The sequence below is a fragment of the Hippopotamus amphibius genome, chromosome 10 (genome assembly GCF_030028045.1).
Source record: "Hippopotamus amphibius kiboko isolate mHipAmp2 chromosome 10, mHipAmp2.hap2, whole genome shotgun sequence".
Taxonomy (NCBI): Eukaryota; Metazoa; Chordata; class Mammalia; order Artiodactyla; family Hippopotamidae; genus Hippopotamus; species Hippopotamus amphibius.
The window spans coordinates 89,546,932-89,574,498 of NC_080195.1; positions in this window are offsets into that span (position 1 = coordinate 89,546,932).

A 27,567-nucleotide genomic window follows, 5' to 3' on the forward strand; every position below is an offset into this window, starting at 1 on the left:
ATATGAGAGGTATTGTTGTAGGTGCTGGATATACATCATCTTGATGATGATGGTGATGATGGTGATGAAGAAGAAAAAAGAAGAAGAAGAAGAAGAAGAAGAAGAAGAAGAAGAAGAAGAAGAAGAAGAAGAAGAAGAAGAAGAAGAAGAAGAAGAAGTAGAAGAAGAAGAAGAAGAAGAAGAAGAAGAAGAAGAAGAAGAAGAAGAAGAAGAAGAAGAAGAAGAAGAAGAAGAAGAAGTAGAAGAAGAAGAAGAAGAAGAAGAAGAAGAAGAAGAAGAAGAAGAAGAAGAAGAAGAAGAAAGGAGAAGATGATGATGACTAATGTATTTGGGATACAAGTGCAGTTACTAGACCAAGTGATAGAGCTTGATTATCTCATTTATTTCTCATAACAACCCTAATTTGTACTGTAGATTCTAATATTGTATGCATTTTAAAGACTATAAAACTGAGATCCAAGGAGTAACATGCCCATTATTCAAATCTTATATTATCTAATTTTTAATACTAAGCTCTTAATCAGTACGTCATACTGTCTAGAGAACCATGAGAACACAAAATATTTTGCTTTGACAAAGCAATCTTAGATTAAGATAACATTTGGTCTTAAAATGTCTGTTGAAAGAACTATGAACAATTAGGCTTCCTACTCCCATTTCTAAAATAATCCATCTAGGACTAGAGTTTCACAAGATAGGGACAGAGACCAGAGGTCAAGTTCAAGGATGTTATTAAGGCGGGGAAAAGGAGCTGAGTCCTAAATGTCCAAGGAGGCCTACACGTACACAACCCAGGGAGTTTAGTTTCAAAAATATGAGTGAGGACTCCAGAGACTAAATTATGGGCCAGTCTGAACTACAGTATTTCTGCATCTAGACAGGGCGTCTGAGTGACAGATGTGGGGAACCAAAGTCAATAACGAGCATGGTGGTGAATCAGGAGCTCTGCAGTGTGAAGAACCTTTCGAATTCCTTCCCAGATCTGATGTGATCAGTGGGGCAAGTCACAGGTGAAGACAAACAGGCCACCTGATGGGAGTGTGGAAGTGAAGGGAGCAAGTATTTCTAGCAAACTGTATCTGCTACAAGTTAATAATACAGCCCCACGTGGAGACTAACCTATATCTAAAACCAGCAAATTGGATTCTGCTAAGTGATTCTTTTAGACATAACCAAAAAAGGAGGAAAAATAAACATCAAAAGGACTACAAAAATCTTTGAAATGAGCTAAAGCAACATTGGGAATATCATAGAATATTCAAGAGCAGAAATAGTAAGCAGTCTTGAAATTCACACAGAGCAGTGTTTCACCACTTTTGATATGTTGTATTTTCTGACATATGGCCACAGCAATCTCTTCTTTCCCATATATTCTTCTAGAGGTTTGCTACTCCCTCCTCAAGAGGTGGTGTTTTAAGTCCCCTCCCTTGAATCCGAGTGAACTTTTTCCTTCTCTGTAACCAATAAATTGTGGCAGAAGTAATGTGTGATTCATGAGGGTAGGTCACAAAAGGCCATGTGGCTTTTATCTTGCTGGTGAAACACTCACTTTTTAGATCCTTGAGATGCTACATAAGAATACAACCATCCTGAGACTGCCGTGCTGGAGAACTCCATGTAGACATTCTGGTCAGCAATCCAGCTGAGCTCTGACAACAGTCTTCTTCAACGGCCAGCCCAATGAGTGCGCCGTCTCGGACAGGAAATCCTGCTATACCTTCAGGCTGTTGTACCTACAGCCATCACCAACATCTGACTGCAATTTCATGAGAAACCTCAAGCAAGAACTTCCCAGCTAACAGCTTACAAATTCCTGACTCACGAAATTGTGAGCAAAACAAAGCAATCATTGAAGCTGCTAAATTTGAGGATAATGGATTATGCAGCAATAGTAACCTGAATGCCACACAGGAGAGAACAATCACTGAGTTTCCAAGACACATGGTTCCTCTCCTCCTGTTATGGCCATAAGGATGATGGCTGAAACCTGGAAGAAGAGACACCAGTGTGGGGAGGAAGAGACTGAGTCCCACAGGAGGTTAGTTTAGGGTCACCAGTCATATAATGTCTCTGTAAAAGTTCATTCATTATTTATGCTATGATTAAAGTTTGAGAGATCTCCAAAATAGCTGATTAATTTTTTTCTCAAGTCTAACTTTTTTATTTAAATAAGTTTTCATTCCCTGACTTCAGGTCCAGAAGGTGGATAAACCTCCAAGATAATAAATAGCATGGAATTTGCCATAGTGATACCATCATTGGCTCACATGGGACATATGTATCTGTGGATTTACTTTCAACTCTATAGCCACATGTTAGTGGAGACCCCAGGAATGGATGGTAAAAGGAAACCCTCTATTAGTTTTGCTTTGATTATAAGTCTACTAATTACAAAACGACATATTTAGAATAATTGTTTTTAAACTATAAGTGGTTATTCAGCAAGCTATAAATCAGGATTCTTAATTCTATTACCTCTTCCCTTTCACCTATTCCCATGATTTGAATTTTTTGCAAATGAGGCACCTTTTCCTTGTCTCAACTTCTCTTCCATCTAAAGACTTCCATAAAACATGCTGTCTGCAGAAGTCTCAGGAGGGAAGGGACAGAGTTCATCCCTAACCTCCTAACCTACTCAGCACACCCTCAGCCAGCAACCTCATTCTACTTTTGGCATTCAGAGGGCTCTGGTGTGTCCCTTGCCCTCAAAAATGCTATCAACATAATGAAAGTTGAGATGAAAATTAATCACTTGATGAGCTTCCTCCTGCATCTGCTTTAAAACCTTCTGAGAGTGGGAGGAATCTGTAGAACCTTGGAAATCTGTACTGGAATTCATGTTGGCTATACTGTAGTGGGAAATCTGAGAAGTTCCATGAAAACTGGTTATTAGAGAGAAATGAGATGATCATTTTTTCTCAGCATTTGAGATCAAGAATCTCAAATTAGAGCAGGTATTGTCCCTAATTTCCCATAGTTGTCCTAACTTCCCATATGCTGTCTTCCTACTTATTGCCTTATATTTATATTTTCTAGTTGGGCCCTTTCCCCTACTAGGTTGTAAGCTTCTTACATGTCTTTGTATCTTAGAGCCTAGAACTGGATTGGGACATAATGAAAACTTAATAGGTTTTTGATGAATCAACACCATTTTACCTTTAAAAGAAAAAAAAGAGGTCATGAATCTAATGATGCTTGGGAAATACACACTTGGGGGTCCCTCCAGAGGCCTGGTTAGCTTCACACCAAGGTTTAGCATCTCAGGCCCTTCAGAATGCAATCAGTTTGGACATGTCTCCAAATCTCCTGACAGATAAGAGATAATAATAATGGTACCTGGTATTTGTATAGTACTTTTGCATTTATCATATTGATTTTTATGGCAATCTTTCTAGAAACTATTTGACAAAATTGATTATTGTCATTTTAAAATTTAAGAAACTGAGGGACTTCCTTGGCCGTCCAGTGGTTAAGACTCCATGTTTCCACTGCAGGGGGTATGGGTTTGATCTCTGGTTGGGGGAAAAAGATCCTGCATGCCTCCAGCACAGGTGGCCAAAAAATTAAAAATAATAAAAATTTTTAAAAAGATTGAGAGACTGAAATTCAAGGAGGTAAAACTATTTGACTAGTTACACAGGAATAAAGTGACAGGGACAAAATAAAACTCTAGAATCCAGGACTGTTGTCCCAATCCAGTGCTATTTCTACTACAGCCCCACTGTAGAATTCTGGAAAGAGTAGAAATCATTGTTTTCACTAAAAAAAAAAAATTTAGTTTGGATCCTGATCAAAATCTAATGTGGGTTTCTGCAATCCACCTTAGCTGAGAGGTATTCATTTTTCATTTCAGGGCCAGCACTTCAGTAGCTGAAAGCAGTCTATGCATTCATTTGAAATGAAGGATGGGAAGTTCCCTGAAAAGGTTTGAAGTCTTAATTCAATTGATATTGGCACAATAAACTCTAGGACACATCCAAATCCATTACCAAGACTCCACATGCCAGCAGATTTGCAAAACTAGGTGTGGAATTGCATCAAGTTCTTTCTGCTATGTATTTTAAGGTAAAGTGATACAGATCTTCTTTCTTCACATGAGAACTGAAGGGTGTTTACTTAGTGACAATCTCCCTGTATGAGTGACACCATAATGAAAGGCAAAAATGAAATATCTAAGTATTGCTTACCCTGGACTTCCCTGGTGGCACAGTGGTTGAGAATCCGCCTGCCAATGCAGGGGACACGGGTTCGATCCCTGGTCCAGAAAAATCCCACATGCCACAGAACAACTAAGCTTGTGAGCCACAACTACTGAGCCCGTGTGCTGCAACTACTGAAGCCTGAGCACCTAGAGCCCATGTTCCCAACTAGAGAAGCCACCGTAATGAGAAGCCTGTGCACTGCAGCAAAGAGTAGCCCCTGCTTGCTGCAACTAGAGAAAGCCCAAGTGCAGCAAAGAAGACCCAATGCAGCCAAAATAAATAAATAAATAAATAAATAAATAAGAAGTCTTGCTTATCCTTGGAGAGTACATAGCACAGCTTCCTGATTCTCCATGATGGAATGGGATACACACATATATGGCAGTGGGCAATGGGAACTGGAAGATTCCATCACTCCTTATTCCCATGGACATTTCACATTCTCATGGTCTTTGACCAGGAATTACGAACATTAGGGGGAAAAAATGGAATTTTTGTTGCTGTGTTTTAAAGCCAATAGTTTGGAGTTGTGAGAACATTTTAAACTAAATATTTTGGTTATCTGCTTTGCTACACTTATGCAAATATAACCTATTCTGCCTCCCTCATTACATTTCCTCATAGCTTTCGACAAGACCTGAGATCCTAAGGGAGGACTCAATACACTGTTTAAAGTCTTGTTTATAGACTTTTCTGAAAAAAAAAAGAAATATAAAATAATTTTTTATCAGGATGATTATAGTTTCAAGTAACGGAAAACCTTGATTCAACATGCTTAAACAATAAGACTATTAATTACCTCTTGTAGCAAAAAAGTCCAGAGACTGGACAGCCCTGGGGCATAGTATAGTCAGGGCCCAGCTTTGAACACTTTTGTGCCTTGGATTCTCTTACAGCTAGCTCCGATCAGGGTCCACAATGGTTGTACCTGGTCTGGATAACATATCCAGATAGAACAATGACCAGGGGCAGAAAAATGGGGCCACTTTTTGATGCACAGCTTTCAGGAGAAGAACAATTTTCCTTGCAGATGTTTAGCTCATTAGCCAGACATATGTCACATGGCCATGCTTAAACCATTGGCAAAAGCATTGAGACCATCATATTTAGCTTAGACCAATTAGGACCTACCCCTGAGCCTGGAGCTAGAGTGAGTATATGACTGCAGAGAAAGGTAGGTACCTGGAGAAAAAAAGAAGTTGGTGAGATGAATCAGTGTTGGACAGACAACCAACTGTGTTTGGAACATGTTTTCTTCAGCATAATTTACTTTTTTTTATCCTGACAAATTCCAGCTGTCACTCATACTATTGAGTGTTAAGTATGAACTGTACCAGAACTTGAAGATATTAAAATTAAAAAGCTAATATCTCTGCTGTAGAGTAAAATATAGTTCTTTCCATACCATTAAGAAAAAAAGTGATTTAAAAAGAAAAAAATACAGGAAACTGTGTGAATATCACACTTCCCAAATGAAAAAAAGCCTTAAGGATTTGCTGGGCCACTATTTAGCAAAGGTAAATCACAACACTTCTACACAAAATAATAAGGGAACAAGAGATTAAAGTTTTACCCATTTCCATAAACACATCATTTAGTATAAATGCAAATGGATAGAGCAGGGAGCAGTTAACAATAAGATTCCACCAGCCCCATACGAGGCCTTATGGTATTACAGGACAACAGAGAACTAAGGTTTTTAATTGAAAATGAGATAAGTAATTATCTTCAATTCTTGTTCTAAGAAGGCAGTAATTAGAGTGGATCCCCACTCCTGGGTCAATACTCCCAGCTCACAACCTGATAGAATTCCCTGGCTTGATGTTAACAGAATAAATAGAACAATATATCCTCAAATCTGTGGGGAAGACAAGAAAATGATGGGGGATCTTATTCCTATAATTGTTGCCTTCGGAGGATGGGAACTACAGGTAATTTTCATAAGAGAATCTCGCTATTGGAACCTATAACCCCCTGGAGTATCTTTAAGAAAGATGAAAAGGCCTCATTAGTGACTCAATCCTATAATCCTTTCAATTTCCATATATTGAAGTGTGAAGATGCAAAATGATGGAAAATAACTCCCAACTCAGGGAGTGGTTTAATCTGGAAGAAATACATGATTTAAAACAAATTCCCAATGATGCCAAAATATGGAAAAAACTACTTAGAATACAGAGCAATATAAAAGAACAAGATCAAGAAATGGAAAAGGAAATATGTTTCTCAAAGTCAGAAAGATAAGGATGTACTATCTGGAAGATAAGTCAGGATTTTGTATTTTTATTGTTCGTGAGGAACAGTGTTTAAAGGAAAGAGCTCGATCTTTCTACTGGGCAGTATAGTGTTTGCATTCATGAATAAAGATGGTTACACTAATTGTACGTAGCAGCATTGTGTTGAGAATAACTTGATCTTTCGTCAGACCCATACAATGTGATGTATTGAAGAGAGGGACATATTTCTTACGTTGAGAGGAGAAAGGTCACAAGCAGGGGGGCAGACTGGATTTTAACTGCCAAAGTGAATGTGTATGTAATTCTAACAGTTAAACTTTGGATCTCACAGGACATTGGGGCAAGAAAGACTTTACACGTCATCTAGTTTAACTCTCAAATCCTTAAGCAGAGAAGATGGTGAGAGATTTCATGATGGGATGTCATCTAGTTTATAGGTGACTCTGGTTCCCTATTTTGTAAGACTTCCTGTAAAGGTCTGTGTGAGATATTGAGTGACAAAAGGAGGAAGAAATAAAATAAGAAATTACTTCCAGGAAACACCATTGGATAGCAGTTAAAGTTTCTATGGTTTGGATTAGGAATACTCAACACAGAGTTAGCAAGGAGGGCTGAGCATTTATAACCTCATGCATAGACATTTTAAAGCTTCTACTGGATCAAAGAATGTATAGATAGTCATGCCTTTTCAAAAATTGCTTCAGCATCAGAACCAAGAAGCTTGTGGAGTTTTGGTAAAAGCACCAATTCTATTTCCATTTTTATTCCTCTTCCAATTTTATATAAAAAGTACATTTTCATTAGAGGAATTAGGTAGCTAATTCTCTTGGAAAGATTCAGCTGTCGCCGAGTAACACAATCTTTCTTCTGCCTTCCTCATCCAGGCTGGCAGCGACTGGACTCCAGCAAAGAGTGGCTCTCATTTACTGGGAAACTTCAGGCTGCAGTGACAGCTGACACGAGAGTAGTAACAGCTAAGGTGTCAAGCCATCCCTTCCCCAATTCCATTTGCTTTGGGAACGTGCTAACTTGAAAGTCCATAAGCCATTTAAGAACAAGTATCAGTAGATAGTATAGGTTTCTGTTCCTCTCCATAGTCCACAGAATGGAGAAATTATTTTGTTTTTCATTTAAGACCAGCGTATTTAAGTGATTTTATGGTCATGGATACAAAATATTTTGGAAAAAGATCCCAGCTCATGTATCATGTTGATGTTCAAACAACCAAAGAACTAAGTCAACATAAAATGTTTTTAACCCTGTATATAAGGACTAGTGGAGAACATCTATTTTTCAGTGAAGGATCACAAAATACTAGTTTGATAGCAGATGGAACAAAAAATAGGTTAGATTTCCAGTGTACGCAGGAGTTTATCTTCTATGGACTAAAAAAAGAAAAAAATCTTTCATGGAGTAATATTCTCTTTCAATCTTAGCTGTGATAACGTTCATAGGAGACATTGAATGAAATTTACAAATCGACAATATGCAAAGCACCACTGAAATCAGTTAAGTAAGCACTGTGGGGAATCAGAACTGTATATGACACAGTTCCCAGTTTCAAGGATCTTCCTAACTTATTGGAAAGACAATTATATGTAAGTGTCATGTCATGAACTATTATCCCAACAGATACCACTTTTTACCCAGGTAAAAATGATTTTGCCATTTCAGAGACACATTTGCTAGAATAAACATTTGCCTGGGAGTCAAATGCCTCGGTCAATGTCCAAACACCGACACTTAATAGCTACTTAATGTTTCTGTACTCACTTTCTAGAAGCAGGCTGGACTAGGTTACATATTTTCAAGTGCAAACATTTGGCAATTTATGATATCTTAATAATATGTGCTGTATTTGTATAATGGTTTGCAATGCAGCTCATAGGTAAAATTAATAAATTATTAAAAATTTTACCCAAGATTTAAGTGAATTTAGGTTAACAAAAGAAGTTCTATGCTCTAAAAATGCTTTTGCTTGGTCCCTTCCCACTAACATAATTAGGACTTTTACAAATGAGTATATTTTTATTATGTTTAAATAAGACAAACTGAGCTTCTATATGGTGCCACTATTTACACATGAGGTGTTTGCTTTTCTGTTTATCCTACTGACTTCTGTCAATCCCCCAAGTGGTTTTAACCGAAGGCAAGGTTATCTCACCATCCTTGATTTGGGGCAATCAGCCGTCACAAAACAATTCCTGGTAATAAACATTAGAAGGAGAGGCCTGCAAACAGCTCCAGAATGATAAATAAGGATATCGTTTTCCAAATAGGAAACAGGAGGAGGTTAATTTAAAATAAACCACTATGAGGTTTCTTACTGAGTTGTCATCACCTGCCTTTCAAAATAAGAGTAATCATTACGTGTGAGGGCCATTGTTCACCGGAACATCTTGTTTACCTGGCTGATTGTTCTCCGCAGGTATAATACTTTTCAACAGATCAATCAGCAGTTTTAATCGGCTTTTCAAGACTATTTAACAGGATAATTTGGTCAAATGGCACATGTTATATAAATTGCCCCCTCTTCGCTTTCCGCATCACAGACACACTCAAGAGTTTCGTGCAGACCTGTCATTACATTCTGGCTTTCTCACTTTCCTGGAAAGTTGGGAAAGTTACTTCAAATTTTTGGGTTTCATTTTCCTCATTTGTGAAATGAATGTCATAATACCTCCTTGCTGACTTAACCTAAGGACAAAATGTGTTCATGTGTATATCAAACCTAATGTGCCCAGAACACACAGGCACCAAATAAATGGTGGTTACAAGTATCCTAACCTATGAGAAGACTCAGCACCCTAAGTGGCTTGAAAAGGCAATGATCAACCCTGTCTTACATGTTTGTTTTTTACAAAGAATAAGTACTGGTGTGTCCTTATATAGAGAATATATGCATTCTTGAAAAGTGAGAGGCAAACAATCTCCTCTCTGCATAAAAATCTGTATTTTATTACTTTGTGTCTTAGTCACTCAGGCTGCTATTAACAGATTATCATAGACTGGGTGATTTATAAACAACAGAAAACTATTTCTCACAGTTCTGGAGGCTGAGAAGTCCAAGATCAAGGAGCCATCAGATTCTGTGTCTGGCGAGAGCCTGTTTCCTTGTTCACAGAGGAACCATCTTCTCACTGTGTCCTCACATGGCAGAAGGGGAAGGGTGCTCTCTGGGGTCTCTTTTATAAGAGCACTAATCCCATTCATGAGGCCTCTACTCTCATGACCTAATCACTTCCCCCAAATCCCCACCTCCTGGTACAATCACATTAGGTGTTAGGATTTCAACATATGAATTTTGGGGGGATAGAAACATTCAATTAATTACATTAAAAATAAGAAAAGTATTCTTTTGGGTGGGAGGGAATCCACTCTAACCTTGACTCATGACCTCCCTGGCAGAACAATTTTATCTGATAGCTCACAGACCTGCTGTTTGGTTGGGTTATTTGTTGATCTCATTGCATAGAATGAAGAAAAAGCATGGGGTGGTGGAAGCCAGGAACACTGGTGGGTGGGATTGAAGCTGGTTGTGGTAGCAGAGAAGGAACAGGTAAGAATAAGTTATGTGGAGCTGGAGTCCTTTAGAGGCCAGTGATCAAAGCTTACTATGGCCAACATAGGCGAGGTATGAATTCCAGAATACAGTTGTTCAGGAGATGGATAATCAGTAACAGAAGGAGGCTTCCATGAGTTACTTTACACACAGTTGAGATAGGATGTCTGTTTTTTAGATTTTTCTGGTATGGTGGAATTTTCCAGGATGTGGAACTTTTAGTCCTAAAACTGAGACAGTTGCAGGCACCTAGTTCAGGCCCATTGGTAGTAAAGAGCAAAGAAGATAGTGGCCCTGGAACTTTATAGTAAATTTCATGATTCACAACTTCTGGATCATATGTAACATATGCCAAACTAGAATTTATTTTCAGGATGCCAAGATTAGGTACTAATAATCTAAATTATTTTAAAATTGTTGTAAAATGTATTGTATCTTCAGTATGCATTAGCTGATTTTATTTATTTTTACTTATTTTTATTGGAGTATAATTGCTTTACATTGTTGTATTAGTTTCCACTGTACAGTGAAGTGAATCAGCTATTTGTATACACATATTCCCTCCCTATTGGACCTCCCTCCTCCCCATCCCATCTATCTAAGTCATCACAGAGCACTGAGCTGAGCTCCCTGTCCCCGCTTCCGTTCCCCACCGTGTCCACACATCCGTTCTCTACATCTGCGTTTCTATTCCTGCCCTGCAAATAGGTTCATCTGTACCATTTTTATAGATTCCACATATATGCGTTAATATATGATATTTGTCAACTAAATAAAAAAGTGAGTGGAAGACATAAATAGACATTTCACCAAAGAAGACATAACAGATGGGCAAGAGGCACATGAAAAGATGCTTAACATCACTAATTATTAGAGAAATGCAAATCAAAACTACAATGTGGTATCACCTCTCACAGGTCAGAATGGCCATCATCAAAAAAATCTACAAATGGGGTGGGGGGGACTCGAGGGGGAGGGAGTCAAGGAAGGAAGGGAATACAGGGATATGTGTATAAAAACAGATGATTGAACCTGGTGTACCCCCCCAAAAAAAAAAATCTACAAATGATAAATGCTGGAGAGGGTGTGGAGAAAAGGGAACTCTCCTGCACTGTTGGTGGAAACGTAAATTGATACAGCCATTGTGGAGAATAGTACGGAAGTTCCTTGAAAAACTAAAAGTAGAACTACCATATGACCCAGCAAACCCACTACTGGGCATTTACCCTGAGAAAACCATAATTCAAAAAGACACATGTACCCCGATGTTCATTGCAGCACTATTTACAATAGCCAGGACATGGAAACAACCAAAATGTCCATCGACAGATTTATGATTTTATTTATTTTTAAATCTAGCTCATGAGTATGAAAATAGAAATATTGTTAACAATAATCAAACAAAAAGAATGCTAAATAAATCTTGTTTACAGCTAATGCCTTAATGCCACCACTTAAAATTAGTTTTCCAATGCTCTTAATTTGTATATGTTAAAAGCTCTCAAATTTCAAACATTTAAAATTTTTTTCTAAATAACATGACAAATAAAAAATTTCTGACTTTCTTTTTCATTTTATTTATTTATTTATTATTTTTTTGAGGTACACCAAGTTCAATCATCTGTATTTATACATATATTCCCGTATTCCCTCCCTCCCTTGACTCCCCCCCTCCCTCCCCATCCCAGTCCTCTAAGGCATCATCCATTCTCGAGTTGGACTCCCTTTGTTATACAGCAACTTCCCACTGGCTATCTATTTTACACTTGGTAGTATATATATGTCTATGCTACTCTCTCACTTTGTCTCAGCTTCCCCTTCACCCCCCGACCCCCAAACCTTGAGTTCTCTAGTCCATTCTCTGCATCTGCATCCTTGTTCTTGTCTTGTCACTGAGTTCATCAGTATCATTTTTAGATTCCATATATATGAGTTAGCATACAATATTTGTCTTTCTCTTTCTGACTTGCTTCACTCTGTATGACAGATTCTAGGTCTATCCACCTCATTACATATAGCTCCATTTCATCCCTTTTTATAGCTGAGTAATATTCCATTGTATATATATACCACATCTTCTTTATCCATTCATTTGTTGATGGGCATTTAGTTTGCTTCCATGTCCTGGCTATTGTAAATAGTGCTGCAATAAACATTATGGTATACGTTTCTTTTGGGATTGTGGTTTTCTCTGGGTATATGCCCAGTAGTGGGATTACTGGGTCATATGGTAGTTCTATTTGTAGTTTTTTAAGGAACCTCCAAACTGTTTTCCATAGTGGCTGTACCAACTTACATTCCCACCAACAGTGCAGGAGAGTTCCCTTTTCTCCACAGCCTCTCCAACATTTGTGGTTTCCAGATTTTGTGATGATGGCCATTCTGATCAGTGTGAGGTGATACCTCATTGTGGCTTTGACTTGCATTTCTCTGATAATTAGTGATGTGGAGCATCTTTTCATGTGTTTGTTGGTCATCTGTATGTCTTCTTTGGAGAAATGTCTGTTTAGGTCTTCTTCCCATTTGTGGGTTGGGTTATTTGCTTTTTTGGTATTAAGCTGCATGAGCTGTTTGTATATTTTGGAGATTAATCCTTTGTCCGTTGTTTCGTTGGCAACTATTTTTTCCCATTCTGAGGGTTGCCTTCTTGTCTTGTTTATGGTTTCTTTTGCTATGCAAAAGCTTTTAAGTTTCATGAGGTCCCATTTGTTTATTCTTGATTTTATTTCCATGATTCTAGGAGGTGGGTCCAAAAGGATCTTGTTTTGATGTATGTCATATAGTGTTCTGCCTATGTTTTCCTCTAGGAGTTTTATCGTGTCTGGCCTTACATTTAGGTCTTTAATCCATGTAGAGTTTATTTTTGTGTATGGTGTTAGGAAGTGTTCTAATTTCATTCTTTGACATGTAGCTGTCCAATGTTCCCAGCACCACTTATTGAAGAGGTTGTCTTTTTTCCATTGTATCTTCGTGCCTCCTTTGTAAAAGAGAAGGTGCCCATATGTGTTTGGGCTTACCTCTGAGTTCTCTATTCTATTCCATTGATCTTCCTTTCTCTTTTTGTGCCAGTACCATACTGTCTTGATCACTATGGCCTTGTAGTATAGTTTGAAGTCAGGAAGCCTGATTCCACCAACTCCATTTTTGCTTCTCAAGATTGCTTTGGCTATTCGGGGTCTTTAGTGTTTCCATACAAATCATAAGATTTCTTGCTCTAGTTCTGTGAAAAATGCCATTGGTAATTTGATTGGGATTGCATTGAATGTGAAAATTGCTTTGGGTAGTACAGTCATTTTCATGATGTTGATTCTTCCAATCCAGGAACTTGGTATGTCCCTCCATCTGTTTGTGTCATCTTTGATTTCTTTCATCAGTGTCTTAAAGTTTTCTGCATACAGATCTTTTGCCTCCTTAGGCAGGTTTATTCCTAGGTATTTTATTCTTTTTGTTGCAAGGGTGAATGGGAGAGTTTCCTTAATTTCTCTTTCTGCTCTTCCGTTGTTAGTGTATAGGAATGCAAGAGATTTCTGTGCATTAATTTTGTATCCTGCTCGTTTACTAAACTCATCAATTAGTGCTAGCAGTTTTCTGGTAGGGTCTTTAGGGTTTTCTATATATAATATCATGTCATCTGCAAAGAGTGACAATTTTATTTCTTCTTTTCCAATTTGGATTCCTTTTATTTCTTTTTCTTCTCTGATTGCTGTGGCTAAAAATTCCAAAAGTATGTTGAATAATAATGGTGCGTGTGGACACCCTTGTCTTGTTCCTGTTCTTAGAGGGAATTCTTTCAGTTTTTCCACATTGAGAACGATGTTGGCTTTTGGTTTTTCATATATGGCTTTTATTATGTTGAGGTAATTTCCTTCTATGCCCATTTTCTGGAGAGCTTTTATCATAAATGGATGTTGAACTTTGTCAAAAGCTTTTTCTGCATCTATTGAGAAGATCATATGGTTTTTATCCTTCAGTTTGTTGATATGATGTATCACGTTGATGGATTTGTGTATATTGAAGAATCCTTACACCCCAGGGATAAACCCCACTTGATCATGGTGTATGATTTTTTTAATGTGCTGTTGGCTTCTGTTAGCTAGTATTTTGTTGAGGATTTTTACATCTATATTCATCAATGATATTGGTCTGTAGTTTTGTTTTTTTGTGACATCTTTGCCTGGTTTTGGTATCAGGGTGATGGTGGCCTCGTAGAATGAGTTTGGGAGTGTTCTGCCTTCTTCAATATTTTGGAAGAGTTTGAGAAGGATAGGTGTTAACTCTTCTCTAAATGTTTGATAGAATTCCCCTGTGAAGCCATCTGGCCCTGGGCTTTTGTTTGTTGGGAGATTTTTAATCACTGCCTCAATTAACAAAACATTGACTTTGAGTTCCAGAAGAGGAACTATATTTCATGTTTATGTACAGTCAAAATATTCAACATTAATTACAGATTGTTCACTTTTAAAAGACCAATACTTATTCCAGAATATGTTTGCTATCAAGTCTCTGTTGCAAAGAGCAATGAGACAGGTAATTAATAATGTATGTTTATAGCAAAGTAAGTTTTTTATGCCAAATTTTTAATTGTGGGATTTGATTAGCTATTAATCTGCATCCCTTTCTGTTAGGGAAAAAATGCATCACATATACATGGTTTTCAAGATGTAGAAGCATACACAGATGCTAAAGAAATCAATCCTTTAGATAGCAAGTCATTGAACTGAAAGAGAACCTGGCATTGTCCACCAGCATACCTATTGGAACTAATGTCAGTCTGTGGTGAGTCCTGAGAGAGGTGTCAGAAAGCTGCAGCTTAAGTCTGATAATAAATACTCAGTCCTCAGCACAGTGCCTGCACAAAGAACTCAATAAATGTTAGTGGCAATGATAATTTAACAACTCTTCTCAATTAACCAGTGCTAGCATCTTTGATACTCTAGCTTATCCTCCTAATCATTATTAATTCCATCATCTTTCAGCAAATGGATTGGACATGTAAATAGTAGAAGAGAGAGAAGGCAAAAGTAAAAAATCTTTAAATTTAATTAATTATTAACAAACCCTCATAAAGGCAGAGAGGGATTAGGGTGACCTGAATGGTTTAATCATGACTAAAAGGTTTTTTTATGAACTTCTCAATGCCATTCTGTACTCCTTTAGTACTTTTTAATCAGGAACTGAATGCAGTGACATTTTTGATGGTAAGGCATGTTGAGAAAAGTAAAAAGTGTGTGTGGTTTTCTGCTTCACTTGGTTGTCAAGAGAATTGCAATAAAATAACCGTTTAAAATCAAGAAATGGAGCAGGAGGCCCTACTCTGAAGAACACAGTACTTTCAATGTTTCATGAGTGTTATGAGTCACAGGAACAGCTACCCAAGGGGCTCCTATCTTGAAAATTGAACAATTATGGGCAAAAGGAACTAGAAAAATAGGAGTAGGACCACCTCTCTTCCTCTGATGACTACCCCTTAGGCTCCCTTAGGCCTTTCTCTTGGTGTTCTAAATCAGTGCTTCTCAAACTTTAATGTGCATATAAATCACCTGGGGGTTATGTTAAAATGCACAAGTTGATTCTGTAAACCTGGACTGTAGTCTGAGATTCTGAGTTTTTAACAAGCTCCCAAACAACGCTGCCAGTCCAAGGACTGCACTGTGAGTAACAGGCCTCCATGTTACTTCCATTTGGTATCGTCCCTGTGCTTATGGTGACTATATTCTGTACTTTTCAGGACAACCTCAGTGTTATTGACATTTCATTATTTTCATCAATTAGTTAACTAAATTGATTTGTTATACTTTTGGAAGGCTGTTTGTATAAAAGATTTCCCTTATCAGAAAATACCATGTCAATCTAGATTATTTCAGTTTGGGATTTAGAAGACAGACCTATCACAGGTGACCTAGCAAAAAATTCTCTCTTCTTTTGAGATTTCCTGTTTTACTCCAGTACCCCTTTCTGTGTCTGTATAACAACTTGGCTAGAACAAAGAAACCATTATTTTCTACTAGTCAAGGCAAAATGAGTCATCTGTGAAGGAAGAAATGCCAGGACAGGCCTGACCCCTGGGCTAGGTATTACAATTGGGAACAGGGGAGAATTTCACTTCGGAAACTTTTTTGATGGTCATTCCTGGCTTCCTTCGCTATCAAAAAATGAAGTGTAGAAAATCTCTTCTCTGGTGTCCAGGCTCCAAGCTCTAAATCTTGGGCTAATGCATTGATGAAATTTTACTATGCTCAGGAGAATAGAGTTGGTTTCTTGCTCTGTCATCTACTAGCTGTTTGACATTGGTCAAAATACTTTACCTTTCTGAGCTTCTGTTTTCTTTTTCTTTTCTTTCTTTCTTTTTTTAATGGGGGAAAATGAGGTTAGGGAAGCTCAGGTTTAAAAAGAAAATATGTCCCCCAAAGATCACCAGAAACCAGAATTAGCTAGGGCATATCTGGATTCCTGATAATAATATTTTAAAACTTGCAGTAATATGTCTCTACTTAGAGTTAACTCTTAAGCTGAATGCTGCTTTTGAGACTCACCCTAGCACTCTCAACCTCAAAGTTCATATCAATAGAGTGACTGTTTTTTAGTATAATGACTAAGGTCTTCTTTTCCAAACTCTGAATCACTGAGATAGAAACGTGAAACTAAAATAATATTCACCACCTCATTAAAAGAGATGAACAGCAATTACATGGGCATACATGTTAGTCTGGTTTCTCCAAGATCTGAGTAACCGCTCAATAAATGAATGGATGAAATCATGGACAAGTTCTGCAAAGCTTGTAACAGAAGATAACGTCTTTAATACCTAAATTAAAATAAAAACAATATAATTTTTCTCCTCCATTTGAATTCCTTTCAATTCATAATTTTTTTTAAATGACAGTGTATCAGAATTTTAGGAAAATTCAAATTCTGGGCAGGAGCACAACCCATTATTATGCAAAAGGTGAAAATTAAACATTTACAAATTACCTCTAGAAAGCATTTTTGTGAAAGTTTATTTGAAGTGCATCTTGAAGAGAAGAAATATTGATATGAAACACCACAGTGAACCACAAAAATACTTGAGTTTTTTAACTCCATAATTATTTTCAAATAACACCACCCAAATGGAAAACCACAATCCCGCATAAGTGCAATGTTTCCCTTCCCAACTCCCCAGCAAATTCATGGATTCAGACTGATGAATTCAGGTCACAATCATTAAAAAATAAGTGTGAGGAACTGTAATTTTGAGTCTTCTTACAGTACCGTGAAGCATGGATGTCTGTGTTGGATTATAGGGCAAAGATTCATTCCAGGAAGCAATCAAAAACTGTTTTAACTTTGAAATCTCCAAAGTGCAAAAGAAAATCCAAGAAATGAAACTTGCTTGATGATTCTATTTCCTTTTTCTAACACTTATTTCTAGATAAAAATTGCTAAAATATGTCGTCTTCAAAAATCCTAATTAGAGGACCATCGTTAATAGCTGTCTCTTCTAGACACTAAGTAATATCTGGTGAAGGAATTAAACAAAATATATAAGCTTTGAAGCTGGTGTCAAATGGGGAAAAAACTTTCAACCAAGTAATGGTACTTTTAGCCTATATTTGAAAAAGGGTTTTCCAACCAAAATCACATGTATTGTGCTCAGTGGACTGTATACAGATAATTTGTCACTCTGTCGTATATCAGCTCTGCTCTTTTTATCTATAAGCTCAGTTCCTAGGTAAGAAAGAAAATATTATATTTAAAAATTATGGAGATATTTGTCTTGGGTAGAATCTCTTTTTGTAGGCTGTCCAAGAGAGAAAAAATTGGATTCTACTAACACTAACTTTGGTCTTAAAGATTTTTAGTCACTTAGTTTTCTGAAATCATCATGTGCAGCAATCTTTTTCATACAATGTCACACACTTAATCTTAGAAATAAAACATTACTAGATAGAGGGCATACATAAAGAGAATTTAATTATTCTTTTACTGTCCATGAATTACTAATATAAGCGTTATTTTTCTCATTGCATTTCTAATGAGTGAAGAGTGACAACCCTTTCTGAACACAAATTCCAGTAACTCAGGACCATGATGAGACTGAAGAATTTTAAATATTTCTTACACTTAAGAACTGCTCTTTCAAAAAGACTGCCACTATTAAAGAAGTTCAAGATGGTCATAAACGTATATATGTAGTCTTTAAGGAAAATGATAAAATATCTGGGTCATAAAATAAATCATTTTTTGTTTTTGTTGTTGTTTTACCATGCAGTTATAATTCTCTGCTTGCTATAGTATTTGGCTACTCAGAGTTCTATTGGAAAACACACTTTATTAACCAAAACTTATCTACTCCACTCTTCCTCCCACTGTGTTCACAATGTTATAATACAATATTTAATAACAGCCCTAAAATGAAAATAAGACCTTGGAAGATTCTGAATTACTTTCTGAAAGATCAAGAGATTAATTAACTCATAGATTATCTGCCTCACTTAGATTAACTCTCAGTTGGCTAAGGCATTTGAGAAAACAGAATCCAAATCTTAATCATTTACCCTGTATGTAGCTGACACCTAAAAATATGTAAGGAAAATTCACAGAATTATAGAAAAGATACCTACAACAAGGTGGTAAGATAACAGTAGAAATATTAGTGGGTCTCTCAAGTCTGTGCTTAGTATTTATTAATTTAGATAATTATAAAGTGTTTAACTTGTGAGAATTAAATGAATATTAGGAGACTTAAAAGCTAAAACCTGGAGATAGAGGGAATCAAGAGAATGAGCCCAAGACTCTCACTTTACCAAGGAGAAAACCGAAGCCCAGAGGTTAAGTGATTAGGCTGGAACCAATATTTAAGTCTGATGTCCCACTCAATGTATTTTCCAAAACAGGACATAAAAAGAATATACAAAATGTAGGCTAAGGGAGGGGGAAGCACATCTAGAGCTGGGTAGGCATGGAGACTACCAGCATTTAAAGAACCAGCTACTAGGAGTCAAGTATTATTCTGGACATTTTTGCATGTCTATTGCATTTGATCTCATAGCACCCCTATGAGGAAGGTATCATGCTTGGTTTAGAGATAAAGGAACTGAAGCTCAGAGAGGTCATCTTGACCCCAAGACGCATTTCCACTCTACTTGCCCCAGACACGAACTGATCCTATTTCTCTGGGCACCGGTTGACTTCTCAGTGACATGTTAGCTCACATATCCTTTCGAAAAATGTAAACCAAGCCTCTGCTTTGTACCAAAACCCCTCCTGGGAGTTGGGTGTGCACTAATGAACAAAAGAGATTTGAACCCTGCCCTCAGGGAGCCAGTGGACATGGGGACCAGCTCTACCATTTCTTAAACCAGGAGTGTCTCTTTCACTCTTTCAGGCCTGTATATCCCCACTTTAAACCACTCTTTGGAAGCTCTGATAATCTTTAGATCCTCAGTAAAATCATTTGAAAACTTAATATTAGCCTTTCATATTCTACTTCTCCTCTTAAAGAATATAAATGCATATAGTTTCAATAACAGTTGGCAAACACATTTTACACAGTGGTTTTCCACAGTATGGAACCACCAAATTTCAAAATTGCTTCAGGATTAAATACATTCTTAAAATTTTACATTTTCAAGGATTCATTAATTCAGATACACTGGAATCTAAGCATAGTGCAATACTTCTTAAAAGTTGAGTTTATCTTTAGACTCTATTCAATAGAGATCAATTAGGGAAAAAAAGTGACCGTAAAACATAGACCATAGGAACAGTGTTATATCCAAGTGACAGTATAATGCCTGAAACACCAATCCTGAAAATGTAAACCATTCTTATATTGTATGTGAAGTATATTCTATGAATAACATAAATGAGTACTCAGAAGAATGAATAGCTTGGTATATGGTTTGCTCCAGTCATTTTATGAATATCCACTGTCAAATTCACATACATAAATTGGTTTTGTGTTTGAAAACAATGCTAATCATTCTACCACCAATCAAGGCTATATAGGTGCAGCCCAGATAAGAATGATGCATGTCAGAGAGGCCTGTCTACACTGCCTAGATGAGATTGGTCCTTGATTTGCAGCCACAGCTGCTAATGGCCAAGCATAAAACTATTTTCAACCACTCCACCTGGATTCACATTCTACTCTGCCCTGGTGCTTTAAAAAGCACTAGGATGCTTGCCTGCTTCCACTGTGTCCTGGAAGGCCATCATTCTATAGACTGATTTTAATTTGAGCTTGGCATGTCATCATACGTGTGTGGGAGCGTCAATCTTCAGAAATGTAATGACAGTTCTTATTGTATATTGACACATGGATGTGGAATATAGAAAAATGGTACAAAGCAACCTATTTGCAAGGCAGAAATAGAGACACAGATGTAGAGAACAAACATATGGATACCAAGTGGGGAAAGCAGGGAGGGTTGGGAGGGAATGAATTGGGAGATTGGGATTGCCATATATACACCACCAATAAGAAAAAAAAATACCAAATTGTACACTCTAAATATATGCAGTTTATTGTATGTTAACTGTATCTCAAGAAAAGTTCTTAAAGAAAAGAAAAGAAATGTAATGACTGAGTTCTTGAAGCACACAGGTGGGATGTCATGCAAAAGACTATAGAGCACTTTGAAGAGTTAGCACTGTGTCCCAGAGTGATCATCAATCCCTAGAAGATGCGCACTTCCACATAACAGAGATTCTTCATGGTATCACAGAGATGAAAATTGCCACCTTCAACACTCTGACCCACAGTGCACCGGCAAGGAAGCACAGTGATACCTCAATTTACAAATCCCCTGGGAAAAAAACGTGCTTTGGGAAAATTTGGTCTGGGTGAGGAAAAGTTCCTGACTCTTCAGTGCTTTTGTGGCTGCTGAGTCAGATCAGGCATTTCTTCTGTAAATCTTTCCCTGACCCACAAAGCAGAATTGATCCCTTCCTCCCTATACCTTTACTAGCTCTTAGATATGTCCCTATTATTACACAAATTTATGTTCCCCTCCTCTACCAGACTCAGCTCTGCTTCTTCTCTAGCATTTTGCATAGTGTCCGGCATAACGTTTTTTTGATTGAACGTGGGTGGATGGATAGATGGATGGAGAGGAAGAAATATGACTCAACTCTAGTTGCATCTTGGCTGGCCTTGGGCCTGCTGAACTAGAGCCAACATATCCAATGCTCCTACAGTTAAATCAACTTAGAGAGTAAAAAGGAGGGAAGTAATGTCGGAGTAACATCTATGTCACTTGATGGGAGGATCTATAGAAAGGAGAAGAAGCATCTTCCGTTTTAACTAAGGTTCTTGGGGATCAGCTCCCCTCCTGATTTGAGAAGAAAAGGGGAGATTACTACTCTGCCAAGATCCAGGGAAGAAGGCAAGCAAAAATGTTCTAGGAAAGAATAGAAACTTTGAAACTTGACACACTTGGAGATGAACCAGAATTTAGCCAAATACTAATTAGTTGGGTGATTTGGACAAGTTGTTTGGTTTCACTGAATCCCTGGTTCTTCATTTATAAGTTGAAAATCACAATATCAATCTTGCAGGGTGGCTGTAAGAATTCAAAATAGCATCTGTAGAGTGCTTGGCATGGAGAGGCACTCAATAAATATTTTTATTTACTATCATTATGGCTTACGTTTATTTTTTAGTTATGTAACAAAGTCCTTATGTTAATATTGTTGGGAGTATTCTCTTGTTAATTGAGATATACCTGTAGGAAAAAATAATTCTGTTTAAAAGAGATTATTTATTTAGCACCTAACATTAGGCATAGTACTCATCAGGGAAGAGGGCCTGTATATTCTTTGTAAATTGTCAGATAAAGTGAGATGGCCACAAAAAGATCCATACCTGAAAGACTGAGCTACACATCCTCTATAATAAGGCTACACTTGATAGGTAGAGGACTAGGCATTTAATGGATACATACATAAATACCTGCTTACCTACATAAGAAGGAGCTCCATGGTTGCTATAAGTTTAAAGACTAATATTCAGGTATTTTGCTGATATTCATCTTCTACAATTATAGAAGACAAATGTGGACTCTGAATATCTCTGGGTTGATTACATCCTCATGAGTCCTAGCACTAGGTCCTTAAGATGTTAATCTTTTCTTTCTTCAGAGCAAGTAAAGTTGGTCTCAAGAATAAACAAGTGACTTAAGAGAAGCATGACTGATGAGTCACTCTGAATGTTGCTGAACAATTCACAGGCTGTTATAGCTACAGGACTCTGTGTCCCAAAATCGACTATAGGACTTTGAGAATCTCCCTCCATCCTACCTTGCCTTCAGATGACCCTCATACTAGAAGATGATAGATGCATCAGAGAGACTCCTGACTGTCCATGTCATAAGACATTCCTCTCAAGCCTGCTCACCCTCACTCCTCTGAAGTGGCCTGTTGTCTACAATTACTGTATCATCTCCAGGCTTCAATCTATTTTCATAATTTTTCCAGAACCCTAATCTCAGTCAGATATTAGCAGATTTGATTGTTAAAATGATATAAAATAAAGTCTTGATGACAAGGTATATTTGTATGGTTTAAGTAGTCTATTCAATTTACACAAATACTTAGTCATCTAAATAAAACTTAAGAACTTAGATCTGGGGATCTTCCCCAACTCACCCATTTCCTGGTCCCCAAGAGGGCCGGGGACTAGCAGCTTGCTTCCCTATTATAGACATGCATTAAGACGAGTTTAAAAACAAGTGAAATTGATTGAGTTCCCAAGATGTTGAAGTAGAAAGACACTTAGCTTACCTCATATCATGGGCACACCAAAATTACAACTATTTACAGAACAACTATTGATGAGAAAGACCAGAACCTACCAGAAAAGATCTTCTACAACTAAAGATATAAAGAAGAAACCATAATGAGATGGGTGAGAGGGGCAGAGTTATGGTATAATCAAGACCCGTACCCTGAAGTGGGAAAACCACAAATGGGTGAATAATTGCAATTGCAGAGATTTTCCCCCAGAAGCAACTGGTCTGAGCCCCACATTGGGTTCCCCAGCCTGGGGGTCCTGTGCCAGGAAGATGAGCCCCCAGAATGTTTGGTTTTGAAGGCCTGCAAGGCTTATATTTTGGAGACCCAGGGGGCTGGGGGAAATAGAGACTCCACTAATAAAGGGCACACACAAAATCTCACACACTCTTGGACCCAGAATAGAAGTAGTAATTTGAAAGGAGCCTGGGTCAGACCTACCTGTTGAACTTGGAGAGTCTCCTGGGGAGGTAGGAGGCAACTGGAGCTCACCCTGGGGACATAGACACTGGCAGCAGCCATTTCTGGAAACTTGTTCTACCATGTGGACACTGGTGCTGGCAAGCACCATTTTGAAATCCTCCCTCTAGCATTTTAGCCTCAGGACAAAGCTCCATCCCTGCCCACCAGCCTATAGGCACCAGGATTGGGATGCCTCAGGCCAAGAAACTAACTAGGCAGGGACATAGCCCTACCAATGAGCAGACAGGCTGCCTTAAGATCCTCTGAATCTCACAGTCACCCCTGGACATGGCCCTGCCCATCAGAGAGCCCAGGACCTGGCCCCACATACCCTGGGCCCTGGCCATGCCTACAAATTCTGATCTAGCCTCAGTACCAACCTCACCTATCACCAGACCCAGAACAACCACAGGCCAATGGCCTGCTGTGGCTGCACCCATCCCACCCACCAGCAGGTCAGCAAACAGCTGGGCAACAGCCTTGGCCACCAGCAGGCCAACACAAGGTTCAGGACAACCTGGAACCCACAGCCAGCTGTGTCAGGAAATACCCTAATCCACCAGCAATGTAACACCAATTCTGGGACCCATGGGCACTGCAGCTAGACTCCAGGACCCATCTCTGCCAATCAATGTACCAGCACTAGCCTTGAGACCTGGCTTTACCCACTGATGAGCAGATACCAGATCCAGGATCTTCTGGACCCTGACTCCGTCCACAGTGAGCCAGCACTAGCTCCAAGGCTTCCTGGGGTTCTGCAGCCAGCTGCCTCATGACCCTGCCCCACCAATCAGTGGCCAACAGCCTCCATACAAGGCAGGGCCTGGCAACCAACCAAACTGGAGGCCAGCCCCACCTACCAGACCATCCACTGTAGTTAGCTCACCACAGTTGAATGACCCACGTGGCCCACATAAGCTCAGTAACACAATAATAATAGGGCACTTTCATAGCCCACTTACATCAATGGACACATCATCCACACAGAAAAATTAATAAGTAAACACTGGCCTTAAGTGATACATTAGGCCAGATAGACTTTATATATGTATATATAAGACTTTCCTTCCAAAAACAGCAGAATACATATTCTTTTCAAGTGCACATGGAACATCCTCCAGGATAGATCACATGCTAGGCCACAAAACAAACCTTGGTAAATTTAAGAAAATTGGAATCACATCTAGCATCTTTTCCGGCAACAACACTATTAGGCTGGAAATCAACTACAAGAAAAAAAACTTCAAAAACACAATATGCTAAACAATATGCTACTAAACAACAAATGGATCACTGAAGAAATTTAAAAAAATACTTGGAGACAAATGAAAACAAAAACACAATGATCCAAAATCTATGTGATTCAGCAAAAGCAGTTCTAAGTGGAAAGGTTATAGCTGTATAAACTTACCTCAGGAAACAAGAAAAATCTCAAATAAACAACCTAACATTACACCTGAAAGAACTAGAAAAAGAACAAACAAAATCCAAAGTTAGTAGATAGAAATCATAAAGATCAGAGTAGAAATAAATAGAAAAAAAAATAGAAAAGAACAATGAAACTAAAGCCTGGTTCTTTGAAAAGATAAACAGAATTGATAAGCTTTTACCCAGACTCATCACAGAAAAAGGACAATAAAATCAGAAATTAAAAAGTAAAAGTTGAAACTGACACCACAGAAATACAAAGGATCATAAGAGATTACTACAAACAGCTATATGCCAATAAAATGGAAAACCTAGAAGAAATGGACAAATTCTTAGAAAGTTACAACCTCCTAAGACTGAACCAGGAAGAAATATAAAATATGAACAGACTAAATAACAGTAATAAAATTGAATTAGTAATTTAAAAACTCCCAACAAAGAAGTCCAGGACCAGATGGCTCCACAAGTGAATTCTACTATTTAGAGAAGAGTTAACACTTATCCTTCTGAAGCTATTCCAAAAAATTGCAGAGGATGGAACACTTTTGAATTCATTCTATGAGGCCAGCAAAGATACCAAAACCAGACAAAGATATTACACAAAAAAGAAAATTACAGGCCAATATCACTGATGAATATAGATGCAAAAATTTTCAACAAAAGATGTTAGCAGACTGAATCTAACAATACATTAAAAGGATCATACACCATGATCAAGTGGGATTTATCCCAGGGATGTGAGGATTTTTTAATATCTGCCAGTCAATCAATGTGATACACCACATTAACAAATTGAAGAATAAAAACCATAAGATCATCTCAATAGACGCAGAAAAAGCTCTGACAAAATTTAACATTCATTTATGATAAAATCTATCCAAAAAGTGGACATAAAGTGAGCATACCTCAACATAATAAAGGCTATTTATGACAAATCCACAGCTAGCATCATATTCGATGGTGAAAAGCTGAAAGCATTTCCTCTAAGGTCAAGAACAAGTCGAGGATTCCCATTTTTGCCACTTTTATTCAAAATAGTATTGGAATTCGCAGCACAGTAATCAGAGAAGAAAAGAAATAAAAGGATCTAAATTGGAAAGGAAGAAGTAAAACTATCGCTGTTTGCAGATGATATGATACTATCAATAGAAAATCCTAAAGAAGCAACCAAAAAATGACCAGAGCTTATCAATGAATTTGGTAAAGTTGCAGAATACAAAATTAATATACAGAAATCTCTTGCATTTCTACATATTAACAATGAACTATCAGTAAAAGAAATTAAGGAAACAATCCCATTTATAATTGCATCAAAAAGAATAAACTAGCTAGGAATAAACTACCTAAGGAGGCAAAAGACCTGTACTCAGAAAACTATAAGACACTGATGAAAGAAATTGAAGATGACACAAACAGATAGAAAGACATATTGTGTTCATGGATTGGAAGAATTAATATTGTTAAAATGACTATACTACCCAAGGCAATCTACAGATTCAATGCAATCCCTATTAAAATACCAATGGCAGTTTTCACAGAACTAGAACAAAATTTTTAAAAATTTGTATGTAAACACAAAAGACCCTGAATAGCCAAAATAATCTTGAGAAAGAAGTACAGAGCTGGAGGAATCATGCTCCATGACTTCAGACTATACTACAAAGCTACAGTAATCAAAACACTAGGATACTGGCACAAAAACAGGCACATAGATTGGTGGAAGAGAATACAGAGCTCAGAAATAAACCCACACATTTATGGTCAATTTATCTATGATAAAGAAGGCAAGAATATACAATGTCTCTTCAACAAGTGGTGCTGGAAAAACTGAACAGCTACATGTTAAAAAATGAAATTAGAACATTTTCTCACACCATACTAAAATAAACTCAAAATGGTTTAAAGGCCTACACATAAGACTGGAAATCCTAAAACTCCTAGAAGAAAACATAAGGAGAACACTCTTTGATATAAATCACAGCAATATTTTTTTAGATCTGTTTCCTAAGACAAAGGAAACAAAAGCAAAAATAAACAAATGGAACCTAATTAAACTTAAAAGCTTTTGCACAGCAAAGGAAATCATTGGCAAAATAATAAGATAACCTATGGAATGGAAGAAAATATTTGAAAATGACATGAAAAACTTATAAGGGGTTAATATCCAAAATACATAAATAGTTCTTAAAATTTATCCAAAAACAAACAACCTGATTAAAAAATGCACAGAAGGCTTGAGTAGACATTTTTCCAAAGAAGACATACAGATGGCCAACTGGTACATTAAAAGATGCTCAACATCACTAACCATCATGGAAATGCAAATCAAAACCGCAGTGAGATATCATCTCACACTTGTCAGAATGGCCATCATCAAAAAGACCACAAATAACAAATGTTGGCAAGGATATGGAGAAAAGGGAACCCTTGTACACTGTTGAGGGGAGTGTAAATTGGTTTAGCCACTGTGGAAACCAGTACAGAAGGGCCTCAAAAACCTAAAAATAGAACTACCATATGATTCAGCAATTCCACTCCTGGGTATATGTCCAGAGAAAACAAAAACACTAGTTTGAAGAGATACATGCATCCCAGTGTTCATAGCAGCATTATTTACTGTAACCAAGATATGGAAACAATCTAAGTTTCTATCAACAAAGAATAGATAAAGAATAAGTGGTATATACATACACACACACAGACAATTGAATACTACTCAGCCATAGAAAGGAAAAAAAATTGCCATTTGTAGCAACACGGATGGATCTGGAGGGTATTATGTTTAGTGAAATGTGTCAGATAGAGAAAGACAAATACTGTATGTTATCACTTACATGTGGAATCTAAAAATAAAGCAAACTATTGAATATAACAAAAAAGAAACAGACTCACAGATACAGAG